Source organism: Phymastichus coffea, unplaced genomic scaffold (assembly GCF_024137745.1).
Source record: "Phymastichus coffea isolate CEN01 unplaced genomic scaffold, Cenicafe_Pcof_1.1 PCOF00021, whole genome shotgun sequence".
Taxonomy (NCBI): domain Eukaryota; kingdom Metazoa; phylum Arthropoda; class Insecta; order Hymenoptera; family Eulophidae; genus Phymastichus; species Phymastichus coffea.
Window position 1 is genome coordinate 390,133 of NW_026706832.1, and position 7,165 is coordinate 397,297.

The window sequence follows — 7,165 nt, forward strand, 5'->3', positions numbered from 1 at the left end:
CAAGAAATACATTGTTCAAACTCGTATTTTTCCTCATTTCACTTATGCCTCTATTTCTTTTCAAAAATTAGACTAGAACAGACGATCCGCTGTGCAAACTGCTCAGTATGAATGTGTTTGCTTTGTAACTGGTTTCATTCCCTTCATTCTATCCTCTAATATTCAAACACATATTACTTTTCATAGGTTGCGCCTCGGATGGCTCTTCTTGAAATAACAGCGCAACATATCACTTATTTTTCTTACATATAAAACGCTCTGCACATCACAACCTCCATATCTAGCTACCTACTTTCGATCTCCAAACCAATCATACATAAAACGTTCCTTTCGCACCCCTCCCCCCCCGGGATTTCTTGTATATATCCGGCCCCACGAACGGAGGCCTGGAACCTTTCCTTCTCAATTCGTGGTATTTATCTGCTCAATCAATTATTCATTTTGACATGACCAGGTACATGGGACTCAAATCCTATCTTTTCTCCTTTTTCATAGTACTCCAACAACGAGCCCTGCATCACAGAGTCACGTCAGAGTCTCTCTCAAATTCCTCGTCTCTCCTAAAGCTACCTCCAGTCTCCCTCCCATTCAATGTCTCTGCCTTCACCTTTACATCAAGCTACCTTCAAATACCTGGAACCAATCTTAACTATGATTTTCCCTCTTTCAATTCACTCTGCTAACTTCCTTTCATTATCTACCACTCACATGATTTTTTTCTCCATAACATTCTAGCCTTTTCCCTTGTCTTCTCTTGATTTAAACCAGTTAATTTGTGGTGAATCAGGGTTCTAAATTTCTAAATTTGTATAATTCTTATCTACTCCGTCATTCATCTTGCCCACAAAAGACTTCTCACGTTGTTTTTGCATTTGTTTAGTTTTAAGTTTTCAAATTGTATTCAATGTTCTTATTAGGTATCTTATTATTTTTTTAATTTTTACTTCGACATTGTTCTTTTGTTAATTTTAACTGTATATCTTTTATTATTTGCGCGTTGAATTATTTATACTGCGTTATGTTAAACTTGAAGCCTACGGGGTTATACCCCAAGGACAAATAAGAAACGTTTAATCTAATCTAATCTAATCTCTCTTTTTCTCTCGCTCTGGCTCAGCGTGGACCACGGCGCGCGGAGAAGGAGGGGAGCGCGTGATATCTCGCTCACCCTCTCTCTATAGAAAAAAAACACCCTTAGTCTTATACGAGGTGTGATAAAAAAGTAAGGTGAATTTTGAAATTTAGCGGGCTACGTCCGTTCGATCTTCGACTTTTTTATTTCGTTATGTCGGTACACTCGTCTAGAACATACGTTCCAAATTTCAGCTTTGTAGTATGTTTGGTTTGTTTGTGAGAGGCATCAAGGTTAGAAGTGTTTTGCGTGCTCCACGATTTGCTGCTGTCTAAAAACATGGATCAAAGAGTTTGTATTAAATTTTGTGTGAAAAATGGAATCAAATGTTCCAAAACACTTGAAATGCTGAAAGTGGCATACGGTGAGTCTACTTTAAGCCAAAAAAATGTTTACAAGTGGTATAAACTCTTCCAAGAAGGCCGAGAAGACACCGACGACGAACCTCGTTCTGGACGCCCCAGCACATCAACAACTGATGAGAATGTTGAAGAAGTGAAGAAAATAGTGTTGGGAAATCGTCGAATTACCATTAGAGAAATTGCTGATCATATTGGCATCTCATTTGGTTCGTGCCAATCAATTTTGACGAGTGATTTAGACATGAGACGTGTGTCAGTGAAGTTTGTTCCGAAATTGCTCAATTTCGACCAAAAGAAACGTCGCATGAGCATCGCCCAAGAGCTACTGAATGACGTCAACGATGATCCAGATTTACTCAACAGGGTTATAACAGGTGACGAAACATGGGTATACGGTTATGACGTCGAGACTAAGACTCAATCGTCCCAGTGGAGGCATTCTGGATCACCAAGTCCAAAAAAAGCACGCCAAGTTCGATCAAATGTAAAGGTTTTGCTTACAGTTTTCTTTGACTGCAGGGGCGTGGTGCATCATGAGTTCTTGCCACAGGGTAGAACAGCAAATAAGGAATATTACCTGCAAGTTATGCGCAATTTGCGCGAAGCAATCTGCCAGAAACGTCCGAATTTGTGGAAAAATAAAAATTGGCTTTTGCACCATGATAACGCCCCTGCTCACACATCGTTGCTTGTGCGCGAATTTTTGGCTAAAACCAACACAGTAACGATGCCACAGGCACCGTATTCCCCAGATCTGACCCCCTGTGACTTCTTCTTGTTCCCCAAACTGAAGAGGCTCATGAAAGGCGTTTTGCCACGATTGAGGAGATAAAAACGGCATCGAAGGATGAACTAAGCAAGATCACAAAAAATGATTTTTTGAAATGCTTTGAGGATTGGAAAAAGCGTTGGCACAAGTGCATTATATCCGAGGGGGATTACTTTGAAGGAGATAAAATAAAAATTGATGAATAAATAAATATTTTTTGAGAAAAATAAAAATTCACCTTACTTTTTGATCACACCTCGTACAGCTTCGTTTCCCTTAGATAAAGCTTCACGCAATTAACCTTACAGACAAATGTAATATATATTATGTTATGTTTTCTTCGACATATTTCAGAGAGACCGATCCGGGACCGTTGCAACGGTCTTATTGACGGTAAATAAATATATGATAAGACTGGTGGGAATGCTTTGGCAGCGTAGAAAGAAGAACTCTTTGATACTTCCGCAAACAAACAATAGAAGTTTGCCTATACAAATTAAAGACCATACGTACGAGGGTGGTCCGATAAGTACTTAGCCTACAAAAGAAAAACGAAAATTTTGGAAAAATGGCGTTTTATTTTTCAACATAGTCTCCTTTTAGTTCGATACACTTCGCCCAGCGATTCTCCAACTTCTTTAGCCCGTCTGAAAAATACGTTTCCTCGAGGTCTGAAAAGTAGGCTTCCGTGGCAGCGATTATCTCCTGATTCGACTCAAATTTCTGCCCGGCGAGTGACTTTTTCAAGTTTGGAAACAAAAAGAAGTCGCACGGGGCTAAATCTGGAGAATACGGTGGATGGGTTGGGTCAGCAGTTCGTAGCCTAATTCGACCAATTTGGCCATGGCGACGGCGGAGGTGTGAGCCGGTGCGTTGTCATGGTGGAAGAGCACTTTTTTCTTCGCCAAATCGGGCCGCTTTTTCTGCAATTCGACGTCAAATCAGCCCAATAATTTGGCATAATACAGCCCTGTGACCGTTTTGCCCTTCTCCAGGTAGTCGATGTAGATCACACCTTGTGAATCCCAGAAAACGGTGGCCATCACCTTTCCGGCCGATGGGGCAGTCTTCGCCTTCTTCGGAGCACTTTCGCCGGGTAAAGTCCACTGTTTCCGCTGTTCCTTGGTCTCTGGTGTATACCAGTAGATCCATGTTTCGTCGACTGTCACGAAACGATGCAGAAACTCCTTCGGATTGCGCTTAAACAGCATCAGACATTGCTCTGAAGTTGTCTCACGGTTGCGCTTGTTGTCCGGAGTGAGCAAACGTGGCACCCATTGCGCCTAAAGCTTTCTTATGCCCAAAATTTCATGCAGGACGTGACCCACACGGTCTTTTGAGATGCCTACAATCTTAGCTATCTCGCGCACCTTCAATCGTCGATCTGCCAATACGAGATAGTGAATTTTTGTCACGTTATCCTCCGTGGTAGCCGTTTTCGGAGTACCTGGACGTGGCTTTTCAAAAATCGACGTGCGACCACGTTGAAACTCATTAAACCAATTTTTGACGTTCGACATCGAAGGAGAAGAGTCACCGTACACAGCATCCAAGCGCTTTTTGATTTCACTGCGCGATTTCCCTTCCAAAAACAAGAATCGAATCACCGACCGATACTGCTCTTTTTCCATTTTTCACAAATCAACGGACATACTTGCTTTCACACCCTCTCAAAAATAAACTACAACTCCGATCCGGTTGAAATCTTGATAGTAACCATCGAGAAGGTTGTACTACGTGATAGAATTTTTCATTTACGAGAGCGGCGTCATCGGGCGGTGAGGCTAAGTACTTATCGGACCACCCTCGTATATCCGCGATTCTTTATACGAGGGAGGGTCAATAAGTCTTTACAAAATCCAAGAGATGGTGCTTGTCACGCTTAAATTATGATGTTTTTGGCAAGCAATACTACGCACTAGATATCGTACAAAGTTTCAGCTCGATTCATTAAGGGTGTTGTCTAGTCGGGCACTTTGAAAAAATCGATTTTTTTTTACATTTTTCGAATGTATATGTATGTAAGAATATTGTGTTAAATTTTTATAAAGATCGGAGCAGTATAAGTGTATTTTTTTTGGGTTTGAAAATCGGGCCGAGCTCTGTGAATTACATCGCTGATCACGATTCCACGCGTGTTCAAGAAGCAAATCGCCACAGCTTGAATACTTCCAAAGAGTCTAGAACAGCGAGAAAAAAGGCTAGATTGGAAGAAAATCAAGGTTTCGATCAATCAGAAGGTACTTTATACGGTGCAGGCATTGCAGATTAAATTTTGGTAAGATATTTTTTATATTTTTTGTTTAAAAAAACTTTAAAAACGCGTTTTTCTCAAAACAACGTTTTTTCGGACCTGCAACACGATTTCTCCGGAACCAGTGGACCGATCCTTTTGAAATTTAGACTACATATTCTATACATAATTATCCACAAAGTGGACCACTTACAAGTTATAATTTTGATTTTTACTATTTTTTTTTCCAAAAAAATGCCAAAAAAAAAGCCCTTTTTTTCATCTTTTCACATGTTATTAAGTAAAATCCACAAAATTAGCCCAAACTTATTAATTATGGTCCATTCTGTAGGTATTATCATACCAAATCTAAAACACTTTGATTTTTTTGTTTCAGATAAGCCGTTGCTGAGAAATCATGTTGCGACTAAGCTGTCTTGAAATTACCGCTCAATATTCAACTACGTATTTCGTACAATAAACTTGAAAAAAATGAATAAAAAAAAACTTTTTTTTGGAATTTAAGATCTAATTTATTATACCTATGTATTTTTATATCCATATCTTTCATAATCTACTCAAAAAAAAATTCCAAAAAATAGCAATTTTTTTACCCCGCCGACTAGGCAACACCCTTAAGTCGTTTTTTTGTGAGCGTTGGTTCAACAAAACGTTATTTATTTATTTGAAAAATGAAAAAAACAGAGTTTCGAACGGTGACAAAATATTTTCATTTGAAAGGCCTTACACCAAAAGAAATCACAGTTGAGTTGAACGCCGTTCATGGAATGTCTGCCTCTGTATTTAAGACTGTTTATAACTGGATAAATGAATTTAAACGCAGCCGTACAACAACAAAAGGTGACCCTCGTTTAGGACGCCCCGTAGAAGTGAGTTCACCCGAAATGGTCATCAAAATCCACGATATGGTGTTGACAGAAGATTAAAATTGCGAGAATTTGTTGAGGCCACAGGGGTATCAAAGAGTATAATCATTTCAATTTTGTATGAAAAATTGGAGATGAAAAAAATATCAGCAAGATGGTTGCCGCGTTTGCTCACTGTTGAACACAAACGAACCCGCGTGGTCATCTCTGAGGTTCTTTTGGCACATATACGTCGTAATCCGGAAAACTTTTGGCATCGACTCGTAACTATAGACGAAACATGGGTACACCATTACACTCCTGAAACCAAAGAACAGTCCAAACAATGGATTACCGCAGGAAAACCAGCCCTAAAGAAGGCAAAGACAGTAAAGTCAGCTGGCAAGATTATGGCCACGGTTTTCCGGGATGCGTATGAAATCATCTACATCGACTACTTGGAAAAGGGCCAGATGATCACTGGACAATATTATGCGTCAGCTCAAAGGAAAAATCAGAGAAAAACGTCCTCACTTGAAAAAAAAAATGCCTCTTTCTTCAAGACAATGCTCGAGTTCACACGTGTGCAGTTTCGATGGCAAAAATTAACGTTTTAAAGTTCGAATTAATTGATTATCCACCATAATCGCCTGATTTGGTTCCCAGTGACTTTTTCTTATTTCCTAACCTCAAAAAATGGTTTGCCGGACAACGATTCACGTCGAATGAAGAAGTCATCGCCGAAACAAATGCCTATGTCGAGGGTTTTCAGAAATCATATTTTTCTGATGGCTTAAAAAACTGGAAGGTCATTTAATAAAGTGTATCGACCTTCAAGAAGATTATGTTGAATAATAAAAAAAAATTATACACGCAAAACTTTTTTTTCCTTTTTTTTGTAAAGACTTACTGACCTCCCTCGTACTAATTGAAGTTGTTGATTCGGTTGGATTTTATCTACTCTTTGGGAATAGCTCTCCTCTTCGATGTTAACCAGAAAAGAATGAATTTGTGGGAAAATGAGAGACATTTTCAGATGATTTTTTATAAGAATTAACTCTTTGAATGACACTAATCGGAGATAGTGGTTGAGATGATCATTGATTTGCCTGAAATTATGGAAATATATATTTGTTTATTATGAATTAACAGTACAGAAAATTAATCTGCTTTTTTACTATATTTTTCCATACCGTGTTTCTTTGGCGTACTTTTGCACTCTGTTTTCGGATCATTCACAACAGTTTTCGTCAATGAAATCTCTGGAGATATATTATTATTTGCAGAAGACGTAATACTATTGCTAGTCCCGCATCCCAAAATTTGTATTAGATATCTTTATATCTGGTGTATTAGGGCAACAGATATCAAGATTTTTATCGGTCTCTGAGGAACATACAGAAGAATATGTAGCGGATTTCTGTTTTTCCTCTACTAATTGCTTTCTAAGCATAGCAATAATTTTATTCTTATGTTGAAATTGCTCAAGATTATCTAGGTGTGATTTTATTTCAAAGTTAAGTAAGAAAGACGTCATTCTCGCCAAACATGACAGCTTTAACTGGTTATGGCAGAAGGTGGAGGAGGAGTGGTACCTAAATAATAAAAATTTATTTGTACATTATCATTCTTGAGTAATTTTTCTGACATATACAGATACTTGATATATACCTTGTAACGGGGTGATTTCTCCGTTTCAATCCGATTATTCGTTCGACGCGCAAGCGTGTCGTGATGCACACGGTGATATCTAACTGTTCAAATTCAATAGTTGGAGAGCAGGAGGGGACGGGAGTCAGTCAA